The 21,920-nt window shown below is 39.7% G+C and overlaps 1 pseudogene; it reads left to right on the top strand.

Moving 5' to 3' along the window:
• Positions 1–21,920, top strand: part of LOC103478225 (proprotein convertase subtilisin/kexin type 4-like) — a 198,200-nt pseudogene that overhangs the window by 83,024 nt on the left and 93,256 nt on the right.

The following is a 21,920-nucleotide window of genomic DNA, read 5'->3' as shown; positions in this document are numbered from 1 at the left end:
ATATGGAGAGAGAGAGATCATCAGACCTCAGAAACCTCATCAAATCTGATGATTATGTAATAAAGTGCAAGAACTTGGGCTTGTGTTTCTACTCTGCTTTCTTTTGAGACTCATCTAAAAGAGGTAACTAAGACTGATTGTACCATCTTAGGAACATCACCAGAAGCTTTATCATCTGAAAATGCAGAGGTCCTTATTGATGTATTTGTGTCCTCACATATGGACTACTGCAAAGCTCTTGCCAAAAAATAGTTTTAAAGATCTGCAGTTGGTTCCGTTTGAAATATTACCGGGAATAAACTCTGAATCTATACAGGACAAACTCAGTGATGCAAACACATATTCGTGCATGTGTGTTTCTTCAGTGGAAAGAAATGTTATTTGCCTATAGACAGACAAGGGGAATTCACTGGATATTTTAAACAGTGTCGTATATAATTAAATTAGCATGTTTTCTGTGTTTCTGATCTTCCCTTATAGCATATGTTGTCGCTATAAAACATACTAGCAGGTCTAAGTGTGAGGTGTGGAACAGATGGCTGTGTAGTGACGTCCGATACATGTTTTGTTTTTATAATTTCTGGATATGCATGTTTTTGAAAAGTCAGCACAAACACAACCGATCCTGAAACTAATTGATACTTTTACTACAGTGTGAGTGATTTTGAAAAAAAAAAAAAAGAAAAAACTTAGCTGAACATGAGCCAGGTTTTGCTTTTTGTTATCTTATGTCTGAGGATATAAAATGTTGGTGCTAAATTTTGGATTCAATGAATTAATGTTATAGTCTACATTAACATTTTGTAATCCTACCTAATTTCAAATGTTTGTGTTGTTTTGGTAGAAATCAAAGGAAATCAAAATCTGTTTGAAATTAGAAAATGATAAATCTGAGACTTAATGTCCTTTGAATTTGTATAACATTACTTTGTGGCCTTTAGTAAACTAAAAGTTTACTAAGTTATTTTGCAACGAGTTTGTAGAACCGTGGGAAAAAAATCACTCTTCAATGGAGGAACAGCTAAACAGACAGACACCCCATTTTGGTATTTTAAAACTGATATGTTGGAAATGCTATTTTAATGAAGTGGTGACCACAAATCAGCTCAGCAACAAGAATATTTTGGCACAAAAAAAAAAAATCAGGTTTCACATCTTTGAGTTGATTGAAGCTGACCATGATTATCCAGGGGCACCAATGGGGTTGTCAGTATTTTCCCAGGGTGGACATGGTTCCCTCCAGCCCCCCATTTGAAGGTGGCGCTGTTTTGACACATGTCAAAAGTTCAACTTGTCAATCATCTGATTACGGTAAACTCTAAATAACGACCAGAGCTTTCCTTTAGTTAGTTAGTTAGTTAGTTAGTTAAACTTTATTGTCATATTGCATACACAAGGTGAATACAAAACGAAATTTCGTTGCATACAGCTCAAGACAGTAAATATGTATCTAAATATAGAAAATATAGAGTGAAGGAATAACAGTAAAAGAGTTCTTTGTTCTATGCAAGAGGCAGATATAATGTGGAGACCAGATTTTCAAGTGCAATACGGTTGGGAGTTCAGCAGTCTAATGGCAAGTGGAAAAAAGCTGTTTCGGAACCTGGATGTCCTGCACCGGATGCTTCGAAACCTCTTTCTTTGTTAGTAAGTCTAGAAAAAACAGCTATGCACTGTTCATCTCACAATTATTCGTACCCTTGCTTGATTTAAGCTCATGCAATCTTCGAATTTTACCAAAATGTTTCATGTCACTGGAATTAATATTAACATTTTGGATTAGTCCATCCAAAGCCTTGAATTTATGATTGACTTTTATAAAGGAGGCCTTACAACCTCAAACTAAAACGGCCTTTTCTTACAACTGCTCTCATATTTTCCTATTTTTGTTGCCCCTAATTGAAATAAATCTATTACCTTAACTGAATTGCAGCCTCTTACTTCTGTTTTCCACTGTGCTTACTCTAATAATGTAATAATAAATTGACTTTTTTCCAGGTACTACATCAGCTAATCAAACACAGCGCAGCAGCCTGTGGCAGCACAGGGGCCACAGCAGCAATACTTTCACAGAATAGATAGAAAGTAAATATTAGACTTAGCAGACTTGGCACTAGACAGGCATCAACCTGATCCTTTTAGAAAATACACAGAAGACAAATAAAACATACTTCCTTCTCTCTGCTTTTACGGAAGCCATTGGCTCTCAATAAAACACTATTTAACGTTGCCATGGTGAATCAGGCGCAGTTAAAGTTCCTCGGGTGCAGTCAGCTTCATCAACATGTTGATGCGGACCTGCTTTTTGCAGAGTGCGGCGTGCGACTCCGAAGCTGGGAGGGAGGGGGGGTTTTGACCAACAGGCCAACACGCAGCAGCGAGGACGCACAAATGGGAGCCGCTTGTGTTTTGGAAAATGTTCTCGCCTTAGTGCTGCTCAAAATACTCAGCAGGCTTTTTATTTTAACGAGGCCTGGCTCCAGCTGCAGTGCCCTGCCGAGCAGAGTGTTTCTGCATGGAAAAGATGTCTGTACGGCACGCAGCCGGCGGATTCGCATGCGTTGGAATGAACAGTCGTTGTACGTGTGCGCTTTCGGCTCTTTTGGAGAAGAAGGGGGTGGGGGGGGGCGCTGAAATGACAGGCTGCGGTTCTGAAATGGCTTCGGCTAAATAAGACGTCTTGCTGCATGAGAGACACGGTGTGTTTGATTGGGTCTGCGTAGGTGTAAAAGCATTGTGCTTTTTCTTTCTTTTTCTTCCCCCCCTCCTTGCTTTCTTACAATATGTTTTCTTAAAATTATCTCTTTTTCTTATCCCACATCCCACCCACACAGACACCTACATACGCACACACACATGCATACACACCACTACCCCCATCTCTGTTGACAGGGTAAATTGTACGAAAAGCTTTTAAGGCAATTAGTGGATTGAGCTGGAGCCTTTCTTCCCATTCGCACTGTTCATTAGCAGCTCCTCCAGTCTGTGATATTACCATCACTCCAAGCTGGCATCAACACCACTCACTCCTTATGGATATTTGTGTGCAGATGTGTTTCTTCGTGTCTGTCTGTGGTATTTTACACATCTCCTTGCTGAGCCACAATTTAAAAGCGAAGCTTTGTCAGAAAATAGATCCTCGCCGGCCGGAAACTCTGACTATTTTAATCCGTTTCATGCATCACAAAGGACGAAAATCTAATGACACATGCACACAAAAAAAAAAACTTCAAGTAATCACCATCATTGCTCTTTTTTTTTTGGTTGGCCATTTAAAAAAAAAGTACCATCAAGATGATGATGAACATTTCCGTCTGTTAACCTCTGTTCTCCACCGGGTTTAGACTTGAAGAAAATACTAAAACAGGAAGTAAGTCTGGAGAAAAATCTTGAGGTTATGATGTGATCACTCAGTGTGGCTGTGAGTTCTGTAAACCGCAAATGACTCAGTGTTGGGAACATCGGCACTTGACTGGATGAGGTAAACTCAAAATGCAACATTTTTGTCTAGGTAACTCTGTGTTACCTAGACAAAAATTTTATTCTGATATGGCCCCCAACTAGGGGTGGGCGATATGGACTTAAAGCTTTATCACAATACTGTGTGGTACTATCGTGATAACGATAAAAGTGGTGACATGAACTATTTATGACTCCTTTTTGGGGGAACTGTATGACTGTGACTGTGTGTCACAAATACTGGCCTTGGGAAAAAACATTCCCATTTGTAATATGCTTCTTTAGGACATAAGTCACATACCAAAGTGTGATTTGTATTACTCAGCTCCTCACAATAACTACATTGAAACATATTTTCAAATGTATTTCAATATTTATTAATACTCTAATTAACCAAACAGTGGAGAACACAGACAGGTATGATTGATTTCAAACATCATTAGAATTTATCATGTCAACGATAAATCAAAATCTCCTTGCGATAATAAATTTATCACAATAAACGATAAATGATGCAATGAATCGTTTTATCATTGAGCACCTACAGTATGTAAAGAAGTTCAGACACAACAGTCACATGCTCTTTGTGACCCTGGAAATGTTTGACAAATTGCTCCATGTCGACACTCCCTCCCTTAGAGAGAAAAACAATCTGATGGATTTTCTCTTTAAATGATGTACTGTGCCTGGGTACAGTTCTGCGCCTCCTTGATGACACCATCTCACACACCCTGCTTTCTTGCGTGACATTAAAAAAAAGATTAAAAAATCAGCTTAGACGGCTGTTGATCGACACAACGGTTCATTTTTTGGTGTGATTATCAAATGGACTTTTAGTTTTATCACAGTATTTTGAGATAACAATAGAAGTGGTGATGACTATGTAGTACTTTGTGTTACTGCATGACACAGCGTTCAGTTGAGCAAATACTCTTCTTTACATAAAAATGTATGACTTGTGTCACTAAACTGCACACAGTATCTACATTTGATCATATTTTCCAATTGTTTGATGCTCTCACTGGACAAACAGTGGAGAAAATAGTAAAACTAACAACCCCAACAATACGGACAGCTTAATGGATTTTAAACACCATTTGGAATTTATCATGACAACAATAAATCAAAATTAATATCTGGGAAATGTTATTGTGATACATAATAAACGATACGATAAATGCTTACACCTAACTCTAAGTACCATGTTTATCTGTTTTTTAAAGGCGCCACATTATGTGAAACCAACATTGTTGGGCTTTGAATGAAGTTATAATGTTATTCAAAAACACACCTGGAGTCGCCTTGATTCTCTCATGCATGTTTGAGAAGTCCATTAAGTCCATGGCAACCGTTCAGCTGAGCAAAACACCTGATTGGACCTAGCTCCCCCTTCGAAGCTCCTGCTCGGAGCTGCAGTTACTGAGGTTCTGCCTCACAGAGCCGCTCTCATCCACCACTCACCCACTCAGTTCCTTCAGACTAGCCAGCAGCAATTAGCAAACACACCTGGTGGAACTGTGCATTAGCTGAGCTCATTATTATATTTCATAAAACGTTGTTAAAGGGTTAGTAGGGGAGCTGAGATGAATTCCTGAAGGTTGAGTTTCAGAAATAGGAGTATTTAAAGAGACAGAGGCCCAATTACAAGGTGTTTCTTTTAAGAAGTATTTGATTTAAATACAACATTTTTATAACAACTGAAGGAAACATAGTAACTTGATTGTGCTGTAAAATTGCAACATGTCCCTGGAAAACACATAATACTACCCCTTTAAACAGATTGTGTTTTGTCATAAACTATGTGGATCAAAGTGTCAAGATGCTGATTGAAGCTGGGAAGAGAGAATAATGATCCATAACAAAACAAGTCCTGTTTTGACATGCACTGAAAGGCCACTCAGAGAGGAAGAAACAATCACTTCAAGGATTATAAAGTCATTGCTGAGCCCTTATTGAGAAACCAATAGAAAATTTACACGTGGATCTCATTCAATGTGTGTGAAACATTTATTCTGATTTAATGTCAGATGGAGAAATAAAGATTTTGTGAAATTTACATACAACTTGTTTGCAGCGTATGTACATTTCTGGATTTATTTGTGTTTCTGTTTGTTTAAGCTGGGGAGTTATTTCATTCAAGACAAAATAAGATTGAAAACGCTCTTAAGATTTCTTAAGCACTATATCAAAACCATTTTTGGAACAGGACTTCTCGTTGGATTTTTCTGGGTATTTTTCAAATGTTGAGCCCATTTATGTTTGTAGGTTATTGTGCTGTTCCTTCAGCTGTGTTCCGCCGTGTGTGTGTGTGTGTGTGTGTGTGTGTGTGCGTGCGTGTGCGTGTGCGTGCGCGTGTGTGTGTGAGTGTGTGTGTGTACGCGCGTGTGTGTGTGTGTGGACGCACAGTTGATAGAGAGAGAGAGTTAATTATGTGGAACACAGGAGTGTCACTTTAAAGGAGGGGGGAACCAAGTGTTTTACATTATTGATGAGTGACACACATTGGTGACATGATCATAAACACAACACACAAGTGTGTTTCTGTGCACTGTCACACCCATACCAACCTGTAATCTGAACACACACACACACACGCACGCACACGCACACACACACACACGCGCGCACGCACGCACGCACACACACACACACACACACATGCACACACGCGCACCCCCCCCCCACACACACACACAGATATAGATAGTGTGTAGACGTGGCAGTGATTCCTCCTCTTGTTGCCGACACACTTGGTGTACCTGCTATACATTAGGCTTCTGTCTGTGGTCCGTATGGGACCGCCGTCGTTCCCCGTGTGTTCCATTATTCAGTAGACGGCGCATTTGATCCCACAGCTCAAGCCGATCTCGGTCCATCATTAATGCCGAGTTTGGCTTGAACCAGAATGTGCTGTCATTACTGCTTTACTCACGTATGCAAACATGCATGTGCGCACAATAATTATGTTCCTTTATTATAGTGTTCAGTGGAAGAGTCCCTAAATTAACCATCGCAGATTTATTTCGTGCTGCTTCATTTGAAGCAACAAAGCTGATCTCCTTCTGCGGGGGAATTTTTACGCACATTTAAGGAAGTCGTGTACATTTTTCTGTGTTGATCGTCATCATTTCACTTTTGTTTTAGTGTCTCCCCTGCTACATATCACTTCCTGTGGCTCCTTCCGCTAATACATGACTGTGGAGAGAAGAAACTCGCTTGAAATCTAAATAATTGGGAAACACGCCGAGTTATTGTGGAAATGGAGGTGGCAGATTTGTGGGACAAACAGAAAATAAAGTGTTTTTATCAATACTAAGTTGAAGGGAAGTAAAGGAAGAAGAACTTAGAGTTTTAACTTTAGTTTACTGCCACACATGGAGTTCCTTATTATGTTTGTTGTTTTCTTTGTAAGGCTTGTGGTAACCTTCTTTTACATTTTTCTTTTTTAAAGTGTGCATTTGTGTTTCTCTGTCACATGAAATCCAAACAGATTACGTTTGCGGTATACCACGAAAAAATTTGGAAAAGTTAAAGATGTATTCAATCACATGTTGTGGATGTTGACAGCTGAAGGCGTCACCACACGCCAAAGAGAGAAAGAAATGCAAACAGCGCAATTACAGCAACACAGAGGAGTTTCCATACTCATTGTTAAACAGCACAATTTTGCTGCTAAAGAAAATACAATTTTTAATCATGTTCTGGGTATTTTATTATACGATTATTTTCACACTTTTGCTGTAAATCTGTTTTATGTAAAGTGAAAGAAAAAGAAAAAAAATTAACTCTGGAGTTTGTTGACTTCTTCAGCAAAACACTGCAAGAAAATAGTCTATCATTCAATTAAAAAATACTTAATTTTTTTAAAGTAATGTTTTCATAACTCTCATTATTTGAGCATTTTCCACGATTATTTGTGGTTGGTAATGCTGCGTTCAGTTTAAGCTTAAGATTAAAAATTGGGATATTATTTTCATCTTCATGGTGGAAAGTCTTTCTCCTATTGAATTTGAAGCCATATTTCCACCTTTTCTTATGGTGACAGTTTTGCAGCGCTAAAGTTTTTTTTTTTATCCATTTCTGATTTGTTGACATAATCTTTTTTTGTGTGTTTCCTTGGCCTTATGATTTAGCATTTAGACACCAAATCTGTGCTGTTTTAAAGTTTCTAGAGAAGGAAATCATGACAAAATCGACATAAAATTCACAACATCTGTCATGTTCGGTAGGACAAAACTGATTTCAACCAGTAATATTGCAGTGCTAAAGTTAAAAGTATGCCAATCATCTGTCAAGACATTTGTTTTCTCAGTTCAAAGATTTTGAATTGAATTCAGTTTAGTCAGACTCATGGAGTTTGGCAAGATTCTATTATTTCCTGAATATTTGACACCGATTGCTGTGTCAAAATAAACTCTCACCTCGTTCAGTGCCGCCTTCATTGAAGCACCTCAGGTTGCACATTGTCATCTCTATGCTGTTATTTTGCTAATATCTTTACAGTCACTCCCAGGGTCTGTAAAATATTCTGAAATCGTCCTATCGGAACATTTGACCATAATAAAAAGTATGCAGTACCTGTGGTTTATTTTATTTTCCTCCTCTCTGGAGCGGCTCACTCGGTCCGGTGCGGACACACTGACACGTTGGTTTATTATATCCTGACTTTATGGCTCTGTCGGGGTCAGGAGTCAAGCACGTACACTCTAGGCTCCGGATACAGATCAATACGGTATAGAGAAGGCCAAGCTGCACAAATATCGATTAACCAATATGCATACATCTCATGTCACACTACATCTCTCTAACACATATGGACGAAGCCATAAAAAAAAAAGAAATCTCACTCGCTTGTGTTTAAGTGCCAGAGACACAAAGAAGTGGAAGGGTTGAGACTGAAGTGATCAAACTGAGGTGCTTTTTTATTTTTTATTTTGGTGTTTCCTTTTTAGCATAATCTCACAAATCAAACAAAACATGAATACATTCAGCAGATTGGTGCTCCATTTGTATTCCCATTTGCTTACATTTAACTTTTATTTTGTTAAAAACCCTGTAGGTGGATTTGGCAAGAAGCACTGAATGAATATGTCGGAAGGACCTTTTTGCCCACTATTGGGTTTGGTGGAGAATCTTTGATCTTGTTGGTAGAGTTTAGATCTGACCGCGTCGGGTCGGACCAGAATGATCTGAGCTCATGTTTCTGTGGTGAGTTTTGAAAGCTCGCAGCACATGCAGCACAGTGAAAGAAAATCTACTTATTGCAGCATAAATAGAGGAGTAGATAGTTTAACCTGTTGAGGTGCAGAAGTTAATCAGTCTGTAACAAGAGCAGCTCACTGCATGTGCATGCAGCTCTGCTCCTGTCAGTCACACGTCAGATGATTTGAACTTGACTCACCCCACAGCTACAACAAGTGACAAAATGGAGCTGGAAGATGCTCAACAAAAGCTAGAAATAGGTGAAGTTACACTTTCTTACATACTTACTTACTTATGCCCAACATCCAGAGCGCCCTCCTTGATTCAACATGCTTAGAAATAGTTTTTGATGTGTTACTGAAATATCAGAGCTAATGATATTTCTCCTAACACTCCCTGCTGTCTGAATCCTCAAGGTTAGCAGAACGTCCTCATGGACACTGAAAGATTAAACAGAAAATGGAAATTTATGGCTTTGTGCCATAACCAGGTGGCCCCTGAAGACCATGAGGTGCTCCAAAAACAGATAAATCATTAATCAATAAGTTATATAATTAGAGGTAAACTGTATCAACCTGGTAGACCTTCGTATTACTCAGTAATCATAAAGAAGCTCTCAGTTTCAAGCAGGTTGGTGACAGTCTGATGTAGAGAAATCTTTCAGCCTCAGTGTTTTGATGCAGTTCTACTGGGGCATCGTTGCACATTTGACCCCTGCTGCCCTTGATTAGGTTATAGTGTCCATGTATGTTCTTTTTTTTTCCATTATTGATTTGATATTTACTACAAAAATTCATAGTCATACACAGATTACTATACTTTGAGTAACTGAGAATTTCGTTTGTCCGAAATAACACTTACTTTTCCTTAAAGTTTTTATGTTCGTGCTAAGATCGCATTAAATGTAAGTTCCTTAAAGCTCATCAGCCGAACTGCTTTTTAATTTCACAGATAATTAGAACTTGATAGATAAAAAGGGTTTTAAAAAAAGTCACGATAGAGGTAAAAAGGAAAAAAAACCCGCCTTATATAAGGTCTGAGACAGATCGCTGTAGGAGATAAGGTGAACTTGAAACAACAGATATGATGCTTTAATCCTTTGCTCCTGACTTTAACCTTTGCCCCACAGCAAGGACAGAGCCTCCATTCCTTATTCTGCTCCTCTGGCATCTATTATCGTGATGATATCAGATGTGTGTTTTTGTGTTAAGAAAAAAAAAACAAAAAAAGCCCCACAGCTCCTCGTGACTTATTGAATAAAAAAGGAGGGTAATTTCTGAGGTCCCTGCGGTGCATCAGAAGCCCTCCGAGCTGCTGACCTCCTCACAGACGCTGACACGTCTCCGGATCCTCTCTGACTTTTCTTCTCTCTTCTCTGTACTCTTTTGTTTCGTAACAAGACCAAAGCTGAGCATTGTGGGGACTGTTTTAATGTCCCTCTCTCTCTCTTCCTCTCTCTTTGTCTTTTGCTCTTTTTATCGCCTGCCCATCTCCCACTCTCTTTTCCGTCGCCCGTCTTCGCAAAACCATGGTGACATGACCGGTCGCGGGTTGCCATGGTGACAGTCCCACTGGCTTGGCGGCAGCGGCGTTGGCAGTGTTGAACCCGGTCCTGCGTGTGTTTCTAGGTTTCTTTTCTTACCGGTTAGATTGTTGACAAGTGTTCACAGTGTGTGTTGTTCTATTATGGGCGCTCAGAGCAGTGACAGTGTGTGTATAAGCGGCCATTACTGTGTATCTCTATGTCTGCGTGTGCGTGTGTGTGTGTTTGCAGCCTTTCTGCAGATGTTCTCTGGCCCCAGTGCCTCCTGCCAGCTGCTCCGCCCCCAGAACTCACACATATGCACACACTCCTCTTAATTAAGAGGACTGTGCCATGGTGGGCGACTCAACAGGGGCACGATGGCACACACACACATCAGACACTTTCACCAGGAGTGCTAAGCACAGGGTGTCTATTAGCCGCGCTTCCGTGTGGGTTGGTTCGAGCGCGGAGCCGATCCTCCGGCGGTGCCCTTGAAGCCCTCTGGTTATGAGAGTAGTGATGGTGGTAGGTAAACATGCGGCTAATCAGGCCGACGTGTCTCATCCACACTCTCCGCCAGGCTCTGCAGGCGGGGAGGGATACTGACACCGACAGGCTTCCTCTCGGCTCTCGCCGAGCGTTCAGAGGGAAGCGAGGAGGAAGCCAGGGCAGAGAGAACAGGAGAAACGGGAGGCAGGGAAGTTTTAGCCGGAGATGTGGTCAGGAAATTGGAGAAATTGGCTTATTTCGGATAATAAGGTTGACCCAGTCAGAGTGGGTCGTAGGCTTTTGATTAAATAAAAAATGTATAACGTTCGCCTTCTTCAGAATTTAAAATAAGAGCTCAACGCGGTTGTTAGATAAGGAAGTGAAATTACTCCGGGGCTTTGAGGTGCTTGATTTCAAATGATTATTTAAGCATCGTTCAGACCATCTTAAATAATTATGTCAGCTTGATAATGTAGGTAGCAGTTAGGAGCCAGATGAAGAAGATACCAAGACCACTGGTATCTATACGGTTTTATTATTTCCGGTAATTCAGGTATTTAAGCTTTTCACTGAGAGTTTAATAAATTAATCCTAATAACAAAATGAATATGAAAAGGAAACAAACTTTTAGGTTTTAGAAGTGTAACATTTTCAGGTCTGGTGACAATAACTCATAGATAAATCAACAGTGAAACCAGTGCATTTCTTTTGTATTTGTTTTCTTTTATTCATTTATTTTTCTAATTTATGGCTGAACTCTTTATGCACCTTACTTAGGTCAGTAGACTAATTTTGTTTTATTACTACACATTTTATGTTGGCACAATGTCAATACTTTCCAGCAGGTTAAATGACAATATTTGAGTTCAGTGGAGTGATGAACGTAAATGTATTATAAGACAACAAGGAAATACTGCAACAAAAATGAGGCTTTAGCTGTCAGGAAGTAGGGAATGAACTGGTTTGTTTTTGTGCTGCTTTGGATATTTTGCACGTGGAATCAAGAACGTGTGCAGAAAAAAGTGAGTCTCGATGACTACCGAACGTCGTGGAATGAAAGCACACGGCCTGGTGTCAGAGTTCAGTCTTATCTGTAGCTCGCGTGTTCTCCAGCAAGGTCATGACCCAAAACATAAAGTTACAAGAAAAAAAACACCTTCAACTACTTTTTTTAATGACACTCCGTGAACCTAGATCTCGATGCTGTCAAACGTCCAGGAAAAATCTAAAGAATTATAGAGCGGTGACGCCACCTTTCAAACCTCAGGTGCCCTTTGTTTCAAGAAGAGAAGAAGAAACCACCTGCAACAGCTGACGTCTCATTACGAAGTGCAGGTATTGCTAAAGGCGCTGCCACAAAAACATTCAATTAAGAACACATTTTTTTTTAAACATTGTCGTCTGTTTAATTATGTGAAACGGGTGAGTAGTTAAAAGCAAACTCTGATTTGTGTTCGCTATTAAGGAGGGCTGCTTACTTTTTGTCTCAATTTCAAGTTTTGTCAGAGAAAATCTGTGTCGAACCCACCAGTGAAGTTCAGTGCAGACCGATGTAACAGTTTCCAAATAATTAATAAAAGTTTCGATCTTAAGTGGAAGTGAAGAGGTAAAAAGCCTTCAGTGTTTCCTTGGATTGATCCTTTTCTTGCTCTCTTCCTCGTGTTTTACTTTGTGTCTCCAGTCCTCCCTCTTTAATGTTTAACTTAACCTCATTTACATTCAATACCCTTTGGTCCTGTCGCTCTTCATGTTCCTTATTATTTCTTTCTGTTTCCCCCTCTGGTCTTCTTTAACTCACCCTTCTCTCTGGTGTCTTTGTTCTCTCTCTATTTTTGTCCTTTCGCTCTCTCTCTCTCTCTCTTTCCTCCTCTCTACCGAAGGTCTGTCATCTTCTCTCCTCTTTTTTCCTAACACACCCGGACACGACAGAGCACCGCCGATAGTTAATAATACTCTAATTTCCGCTCTTCACGGTGTGTAGAAGGTGTCGCAGATAACCTGATTTATCAGACGGCTATTAGAATGGGAATCAGGAGTATTAGAGCAATGGACATTAACGTTCACATTGTTTAAACAACGCCACGGGACTAATGGATTTCCAAATGAATTTGTCAACAGCGTTCTCGGGGAATATAATTAGTCAAATGAGAGGGAAGCGGCGAATGAGGCCAGAGGAGGAGTCGGGAAGTAGTTTAAGCTACGCAAAAAAAAAAAAAAAATCATACATGCAGACAGGTTAATGGAAGCTCTGAGGATCATTGGTGTGAGTTGGGTCTTGCGTGAGGATTCAGAAGGGATTACCTGGATGTCGGATAGGAAGGGGAAAAAAGTTGTATGAAAAATAACTTACACACGCAGAGATTTGCAAAAAGATACTCTTTAAGGATGTTTTCACACCTTATAGTCTGGCAGACTCTGTTCAAACTTGGTTTCTGTTGATTCGGTTTGCTTTCACACTGCACTGTGTCAAACAGACCAAACTAATTAAAAAAATCTGTTCATCTCCTCACGTGTGATGGTGCTGCACCAAGAACCACTGAAGGAAAGACATGAAAATCTCTGAAGAAGACACTAAGCGCAACTTCATTCTTGACTAAATGTAATAAACATGGAGTGGCGTCAGATGGTAGTAAGATTTCTCTTTGGTCATTGGTAAAAGACCATGAGCCATTTCTTCAGCTATTCCTAGACACGCAGAATTGTTTTGGTTGTATTTACCCATAATTCCCGGTGCCATAGTCTGCTTCCTGATTTTGAAGCAGTCTATGGCCTGCTTGGCGCTCACATGTGCATTCAAACCGCCCCAGAGTTCACTTCAACCTAAACGACACCTAGGTTTTTAGGCGGAGCAGTTTGCTTTTTCGATCTGCATCATGGTTCGATTGCGCATTCACACCTCCACAAACAAAACAAACTTTCAACAATGAAATGAAATGAACATTGAAAATGCCTTTTCCAAAGATTTCTTGTGAAGCTGAAGGGGATAATAAGATGCTTACGAGAGGAAGAATTTGTGTCAATAAAACCTGTACATGTTAGAATTTTTTAAATATATCTTTAATCTTAATGGCATGGGGTCGTAAACGTGACAAATTCAAAATGTGAAGAGCTCTATAAAATCTCTACATATATCCCTTGCGCAATATGATGTTAAGCTAAAGGAAATGTTTATAAATATTCCATTATATGCATATTAGAATATTGAAAAATCCGTTTTAAGCATCCAAAGCGAGGTGGACTTTGGCAGCTAAATCTTCTCCCTCCTCCTACCTCCTCATCTCTGGCAGTCATAGCTGAACTGAAAACTTGACACTTAAAGTGGACAGCGAGACCAGAACTGTGAAACCGCGTTTTCATCAACTCTCTCTCTCTCTTTTTTTTTTTTAGTAATGTAAATACCCATAAGATGTTTGCATAATCCATTTCTTTCTTCTTATATCTTTATTGTACATCGGCTCTCCTGCACCACCGTTTCTGCATGTGGGCGTTTGCCACTGTTCTTCTGATTCACACTTGTTTTAAATAACAAGAAATTTCAACTTGTATTTACTCACTGATTGACAGAAAAGGTTTCAACTTGCGAGTGCAATTCGCTCATGAATTTCAGAAATAATTACAGTTAAAATGAGAGCCGGGAGTTGAGGCCCACACACAGGAAAAAAAAGCTTCTTTTTTTTTTTCATCTGAACCCGTCAAAGCAAACGTTTCACGCTCCAAGTTGAAGCTCTGTGTTTTTTCTTTTTTTTTTGCAAGTTCGCCGCAGGACGCGCGCGCTGACCGCCGGGGCTGATGGGGCAGCAGGGCGAGAGGATGGGGGGAGGAAGGGAAGAGGGAGGGCAACTGTTGCTGCTTGAATACTAATATCCCACTTTAGAAGTCAACTCTTTCCTGTATCATTACATCCTCTGCTCTCTGTTTGTGTCTCCATCTCCATCTTTTTATTTTCTCACTTCTCCCACTCCTCCCCAGCAGTCCTCACCGTCCTTCCCCTCTCGTCTCTCAACTTGTCTTCTCTTCCTCTTTATATCCTCTCCTCCTCCTCATCCTCCTCCTCGTCCTTCTTCTTCTTCTTCTTTTTTTTTTTGCACACCATCCAGCTCCGGGCTTTTCCATCACCTACGCCCCTTATCTTGTATCTGTCATCAAACTCTTCCTCTCCCCAAGATTTGTCTCTTTGCCACTCACTTTTCAAAGCACCACACACTCTCTTTCTCACACACACACACATGCATATTCCTGACAAAGGCAGGTAATTACAGCCGAGTGTCCAGTCCTTTTTTAAATACTGAGCTGATTAATGAGAGCGCGGTGCAGGGCCAGGAAGTCTCACCCTCAGTGGGTGGTGACACACATCCTCCAGTCTCTCTCCTCATACACGCGCTCCGTCTTCTTTTTCACACTTCCGTATGAAAATTATCAGCTAAGCGCAGCCTCATTACGGAAATATTGATATCAGTGTTACACGGTTTACATCCTCCCTCCTCCGACGTCGTCCTCCTCCTTAACCTCTCTTCTTCACCTCCATGTCTCTGAGGCAGCCTGTTGTCTCCTGCTCTTTTATTGTACAGTAAAGGATCAGGTGTGGCGGCTCATTTTCTCCGCATCGGCTTAGGCACGACTCCAGTACTTCCCCCCTGCCCCCCTCCTGAGCTCCCCGACATCTTGATGTCTGATTTGTGTGTGTTTTTGACCCCGTGGGCCAACGGGAACGCTGCCGGAGCAAAGAGATAGAGTGCAGCAGCAGCAGCCGCCGTCGAACGCAGACACACACATGCAGAAAAGCCAAGTGCCCTCACACACTCACACACTCACGCCTGCACAATCACAATCTCCGCTGGGTCAGCCAGGTTCAAAGCATTTGTATTCATAGGAGGTTTTGCATTGGCTCCACCACCTACAGTGCTCCTTCTGACTGTGGGATGTGGCTTTTTTTTCTTTTCTTTTACTTTCTCACTCAGAAGACCTTGGACTGTGTCTGAGTGTGTTTATGGCTGTACTTGTGGCAGAGTGCTGCTACCTGAGTGAATGCACCTGGCTCAATGGATTTCTCTTTTCTTTTCTCCACTTGGACCATCCTTGAAAATGTGGCTTTGTTTTGACTCTTACTTTGACCCAGTGTCAAACCAAGTCATGTTGCACTCGTTGGTCCAGGTTTACCTCCATCCTCCCTCCCTCTGTTCCACAGAGCTGTGTTCATTTTTAATTCATGCATGGACAATTGAAACCAGAAGTTTACACATAGGCCTGTCGCAATAAATAAATTAAGCGCACAATTTCTTTAATTTGTGTGATTGTTTTATTTTTTTGCATTTTTTAAATTGTTTTCTACCAAATGCTGTAGCTGTGCTTCCATTGACTGTATAGTTATGTAATTTGGCATTTCCAGAATAAATTTTCTGAATGGGAACACTCAGTTTAGAAAACATTTATTTATTTATTTTTGCATTACAGGAGTCACATGAGCAACAACCAAATGTTGCCAGTGGCGCCAACCATGAAGAAGAAGACAGGAAGTAGTTGGAGGATGATGTAATGACATATTGTGAATAAACTTATTCACTTGTGACTCTAATTGCTTTTCTTATTTTGATGGAAACACAACAATTGCAAAATGTTGTTTTCTTGACATTAGTGTATTATAGACAAAGTTTTGTGCAGATTTGTAACTTAAACACAGTTAGTCAGACCAAAGCATTAAGTTTAGTTTGTTGGTTTAATCTGGCCCTTTATGGGAATTACAGTTTTGCTTACAGAGACATCCGTATCCTTTTTATTTATTGTTTGGGTTGTTTTGTTTGTCTATTTTAGACATTTAAAATATCTCCCAGTTCCAGTGTCAAATGTTCTTCAGAGATTAAAGTTTATTGATGCTGTAACTAGAGATGTGCCGATCAGGTTTTTTTTCTGCCGATACCGATACCGATCACCCCGTGAGGGCTGATCGCCGATACCGATCACCGATACCGATCACATAATTATTTTTTTTTTTTTTATCATAAACACTACCGGTTACATTATGTGGAAAAAGGAACCATGAATTCACCTTACTTTAGACAAAAACTTGTTTTTAATAACTTTTTCCAAGAAGAAAACTAAACAAAACAGGCATTGTGCAAATTGTACTGCTATCGGTAATACTATCTTTAACAGACTGATAACATATGAAGGCTCTGAAGAGGCTAAATAATGCAAATAGACAAAATAAAACCTCTCAACATTGCCACAAAAAGTTCAAGTATAAGACTTAACATTCAAAGTCAAATACAGGTTCCATTACAATAAACAATCCTGAGTTACTGAATGAAAACTTCCTGATAGCATGACGGCTAGCTGATTACTGCTAGTTCTGAGTGGCTGTTTCTGACTGAGCGGAGTAATTATGCAGAGCAGGGAGGAGATCAATAATTTTTTTAGAGATTATCTGTCTCATGTTAGGACAGCGAAAGTTTTAATACGTATGTAAAATGTATTTTTTTAAGTTGGATGCTGCAGCTTTAAACAGGTTCGGTGTGAGAGTCACTACCAGGTGGAGCAGAAGCGGCGCTCCGTCTGTGAAATATTACTACCTGTAGCGTAGCAGCGGTTCAACAGCGAGATCAGAACCAGCGTCTTACATCGCAGCTCGAAGACTTAAATAATTTTGCGGGTTATTTGTTTAGCTTTCTGACCGTCATGCTAATCTGGGTGAGTGTTTGTAGCTGTGCGCTGCTTTACCTGCTATCTGATCCTCCATATGTCTTTTTTACTGCAGTGAGCCTCGATGTAGCCAAACTCCGTCAAGTATGGCATTGTTTTTATGTCGTATTAGCTTCRTTGTGTTGATGCATTTTGACATGCTTCAATTTTCCGCAGCAACACGCAAACTTCCCCATTCACTCGGTGTGTTATAGTTCCACATCGCTTAGGATTTGTTGCTGCGTGTTTGCGCAGTGTGAAGGAAAGAGGAGACCAGCTGCACAGGCAGGCTGCAAAATGAGATGCAGGTKATMGGTATCGGCAACAAGAGCCAATGATCACTGATCACCGATCATGCACTTTTTCACGAAAATCGGCCTGATTATGAACGGTGACCGATCGATCGGCACACCTCTAGCTGTTACTGTTATACCACTTGAAAATCGTCTCAAAACAGTATCATTGGTTACCGCAATAACTCCTGGGACAGTTTATCATCCAGTAAAATGTATTGTGACAAACCTAATTACATACTCTGAATGAAAACACACATACACCTTTTTTTCCTCGCCGTCTGAAGGTAAATCAAAGTGAACCTCTCTTGTTTTATGTTAGTTTGACTCAGTTGCACCAGGTTTTAACACCTAAATTGTTGGAGTTCCAAAGTATTAAACAAAAACACACAAAAAAACAAGTTTCTCTCAACAAAAATATTGAGAGAAACGTGTGGAAAACCCCCCAAAATGTTTAACCCAAGACATCCGGTTCAAAGGTAATGCTACCAAATATAATAAGAAAATGAATGAAAATGTCAGATTTTTAAGATGTTAATTAATAATTTCTGTCTCTCATCATCGTGGCATTTAGTAAATCGAAATAATTTTGATCATTCTAACTCATCTTAAACAAGACAGCACTTCAGTAAAATAAGTAAATGAAAACTTCAGACTTGGTTTAGACTTGTGCACTAATTACTTGAGACTTGGACTTGAGTCTTTGCATCAGTTTTTTATCTCATCTAAGTAAAAGTGAAAGGAACCCAGTGTGAGCTACAGACTGCAGCTGCTGCTCTTGTTTTACTGTGAAATGATCCGTTTGGCTATTAAATAGTGACGTTGGTGGATTATTATGGGATGTTAATGGCTTGTAGCAATCTGTTAGTGTTAGCAGCAGCTTCACAATAATGACCACAAGGATGAATCTTCAAATAAGCGCTACATTAAGTGACTTTGGATCATTTTAGAACAAAATAAATGCAACTTTTGGCAGAAAATGTAAAAATAAAAGCACTTCCTGCTCCATTCTTTAACATTTAATGTGTAGCTTAAGTTTGAATCTTTACTATTAAATGTTGATTTAGGATTTTATTTTATTTTTTTAACCAATATAATCAAACGTTCTCCATCTCAGAGTGAAGAGAATAAAACCATTGAAACCAGATTTAGTGCAATATATAATGGACAAAATCAAGACAAAGATACACAGATGTTAACTTAGTCTTTGCAAAGACAAATAAGCACTTTGACACGTTCAGCAATTCAACATTCACAGAGTTACTTCTATTTCTAATGTGTATTCATAAAATTTTTAGCAGTTTTTTTTTATGGATTATGGATAAATGAATAAATCAAGAGAATTGTTTATCAGGACAATTTATTCCACTATTTGAATGCAAATAAATTACATCTAAATATTTACATTCTATGCAAAAATCGACTGAAACTTTTGAATAACGTGAAAATGCCGGTTATATTGAGTTGTCACAAACCATTTGAGTTAGTGACAACTCAAATGGTTTGCTTCTTTAGAGGAAAACTTCTCACCTGGAGTAAAGATGAACTCCTTAAAATAAAGTCTGATTGTTTCTTTAAATATTTTTATTTTATTGAAGTTCTGTGTCCCGCATGGAAAGTTACTACAATTAAATAATTAAGCCTGAAGTGGCATAAAGATGGGACACATCAGCTTGGGAAAACTGATCTCATTTTATCCAAAATGAACATCTATAACCTTTTCCCTCAAAAACCTGAATTCAAAAATATATCAAGTATCCTTTTAGGGTTGCAATCTTTCACAGTGAGAAATATTATGTACCAGATGAAAAATGCATATTCTCAGAGGGAGCAAGTGGTCTAAAATATCTTCAAACTTGCAAGCCAACACAAAAACAGGAAGTTGAAGTTTCACCTAGAGTCACATCTTTCTGAGAGGTGCTGAGAAAAATGGCCACAGAGAAATAATAAAATACTTCAGGCTCATGTTTACCAACATTTTTTTTAAAACATTTTGATTTGTAGAGGCTGGTTTTGGTCTAAGGTGCTTATTGGGCAATTTTGAAGTTGCATTAGTTGCAAGAATTTGACATGACTTAAAGAAAAATAATCCTAACAGCTGTTTGGACTTTTGAGATTAATTCTGACCAGTAAAAAACCTGAGCTCTGAGCATTGCACTCAACAGATACTCTAAAGTTTTGGGTTATTTTACTACTATTAGTGATCTAGTTCAGACCTTTTAAAAAGAGATGCCAATATAATACTTCTATAAATATATCTACCTTTTGTCAGCAGTAATACTCACATTATCAGCACACTCCGTCGGGGCTGAATTGCGCTTTTTTTCTTCCTTTTCTTCTTTTATCTTCTGCTTCAGTGACTCCGCTTGCTCTTTTCTAGCCCAGCTAAATTCTTCCAAAACACTTTCAAAAGTCATGTTTTAAACATAGATGTGCCAGATTTTTTGTTTTTTTACCATATGTGGTAGAAGACAGATTAATGCACATCAAGTGATGTCTCTCATCTCTGCTGTGAGAACTCGAATGGTTTGCTTCTTCAGAGGAAAACTTCTCACGTGGAGTAAAGATGAATTCAGTTTATGCATATAATGTCATCTGTAGACAGCAAAAAAACAAAAAAGATCTGCATAAAATTCAATTCAGTACAGTTTCAATTCAAATCGATCTAATCATACAGGCAACGTTCTGGAGCTGTGCCGCTCCTGGAGGTTCTGATTGGTTCTTTTTGTAAACCTTTTTTTTTTTTTTTTTGCTCTTTTGGACAATTTTTCCTTCTGTTTTTGGATTTTGTGTAGTTGGAAAGATTTTCACTTCTGCTTTTTCATTTCTACTTTTTTAAAGAAATAACTATAAACTCTCCTTAAAATGCAAAAAAAAAAAAAAAGCAAATTAGTAACTTCAGACACCGCTAACTCATGGTACAAAGAGTATTTGAGGCTAAATCATTCGTAGGGAAGATGTAGACGAGGAAAAAAAAATCAAATTGTCTGAGCTCGTGTCTGCAGAGTAACTGACGAACCCAGCACGGCTCAACTTGGCGCGGCGTGTGGCGTAGCGGGCTCCAACGAGGGCTGCACCCACCCCACGCTCCATCATGCCTGAGCTCCACGCAATCAGGCCGTGACAGCGAAACCTTCCCCGGGTTACCATGGCAACCAGAGGCAGTGCCTGTACGGGACAAAGGCGGGTCGGTCCTATGAGTGTGTGTGTGTGTGATTGAGAGACACAGAGAGAGTGAGTGATGTGCAGCAGAGCAGGCGCGGCCCTCCTGGGGTCCTCATTCGTTTGTCTCTCGCTGAGACCACAGGAGCCCCGCTGCAGCAGAGATGGAGGTGGGGATGGAGGGGAGGCGGTGGGGCCGGGGGGGCCGGAGAAAGGCAACTGATGTGGAAAGAAAGGAAGGATGAAAAGATGTGAGAAAGGTGCCAGAAGGAAAAATGAGAAATTGAAAAAGAATGGCGTGAATTTGGATCGTTTGAAGCCTTTTGTTCGTTTCACTCATCTAACGGTCGTGTGCGGAGTGTGACATGAATCTTGACAAAACTCTTATTTGAGAGGGGGGAAAAAAAAGAAAAAGCGGTACACTTTGGCAAATTAATTGCACCAATTAGCGGGGCACTCAAAATTCAAAAATTTTAATAACCTGTCTACCACATAGTAGGCTCAAATGGCTCGAAACGGCACTACTTCTCTCATGGCTCCGTGGAAACGCAATAACATGACAAGTGCACTTAGGCATTACCGAACGAACAAAACAGGAAAAAATTAGGCATGGATCTCATAAACATTATCTCCAGCTTTCAGTGGATTTTGATTCCTCCACACAGCGGAGAGGCTGCACAGGCAGAGTGAATCAGCTGACACCAAACGGTGTCAAACATGGCAATGGCAAACATCCTGCTTGATTCATCTTTGCTTTAATTCTTAACCAGATTGTTGCGCCTTAGACATTTGGGACAAAAAAAACGTTTTTTCTCTCACTGGATTGTAACTCCGTGCTGTCACTTATGCTGACCAACGCACAAAAAATTGACATATTTTTTGATTCACTGTTGTTAAAGAAAGAACTGAATGTAAAAAGAATCACTTCCACTTTCTCATCCTGTTCTCTGTGGACAATAGTATTCATCCTGCTTATTTACTGTTTGAAAAACGTTTTCAAGTTTCCTTTCATACTGAGATACATATTGTTTTTTTTCCTTATTTTTTTCCTACCTGCACCACTAACACATTTATGTATCTGTAAGTATTTGTAGTCACGCTTATAGTTTTTCAGT

Source organism: Poecilia reticulata, linkage group LG16 (assembly GCF_000633615.1).
Source record: "Poecilia reticulata strain Guanapo linkage group LG16, Guppy_female_1.0+MT, whole genome shotgun sequence".
NCBI classification, from domain to species: Eukaryota; Metazoa; Chordata; class Actinopteri; order Cyprinodontiformes; family Poeciliidae; genus Poecilia; species Poecilia reticulata.
Note: the sequence above shows the minus strand (reverse complement) of the source record. Positions and strands in the feature narration are given on the sequence as shown.